This window comes from Manis javanica, chromosome 6 (assembly GCF_040802235.1).
Source record: "Manis javanica isolate MJ-LG chromosome 6, MJ_LKY, whole genome shotgun sequence".
NCBI lineage: Eukaryota > Metazoa > Chordata > Mammalia > Pholidota > Manidae > Manis > Manis javanica.
In genome coordinates, this window is record NC_133161.1 from 10,559,765 (window position 1) to 10,560,407 (window position 643).

At 32.8% G+C, this 643-nt stretch overlaps 1 protein-coding gene across 1 annotated transcript in view; it reads right to left on the bottom strand.

Moving 5' to 3' along the window:
* Positions 1 to 643, bottom strand: part of LOC118971351 (olfactory receptor-like protein OLF3) — a 73,631-nt gene that overhangs the window by 35,389 nt on the left and 37,599 nt on the right. The gene's annotated exons all lie outside the window — the stretch shown is intronic.

Sequence of the window (643 nt, forward strand, 5' to 3'; positions counted from 1 at the left end):
GGAACAGAAGAGTCCAGAAATAGATCCACACATAATTGGTCAATTATTTCTGGAAAAGATTCCAAACATATATATACAATGGGGAAAACATCACATTTTCAACAAATGATGAGACAACCAGACATCCATATGCAAAGAAAGAAACTTGGATCCAGAAGCTTAACTATATACAAAAATAACTCAACTAGGTAAGAAACTTAAATATTGATCAAAATCTTTGTTACCTTGGACTAGGCAAAGATTTCTTAGCTAGGACACCAAAAACATGTATAAATGAGACAAATGGATAAATTTGACTTCTTTAAAATTAAATGTTATTTTTTATAAGACATGCTTAAGAGAATGAAAAAACAAGCCACGGTCCAGGAAAACATGCTGGCAAAACACATATCTTATACAAGACTTGCATCTAGAATATTTTAACAAATCCTCAAAACTAAATAGTAAGAAAATAAACAACGCAATGAAAACTGGACCAAAAAATTTAAACACCCCCCCACCAAAAACATGCACATGGCTGAAAAGCCCAGGAAAAACATTCAGCATCATTAGTCCTTAAAGAAATGCAAATTAAAGCCACAATGAAATGTAGCTACCCATCTATTAGAACTGCTAGCCTTCAAGAAGTGATAAGCGACATTAG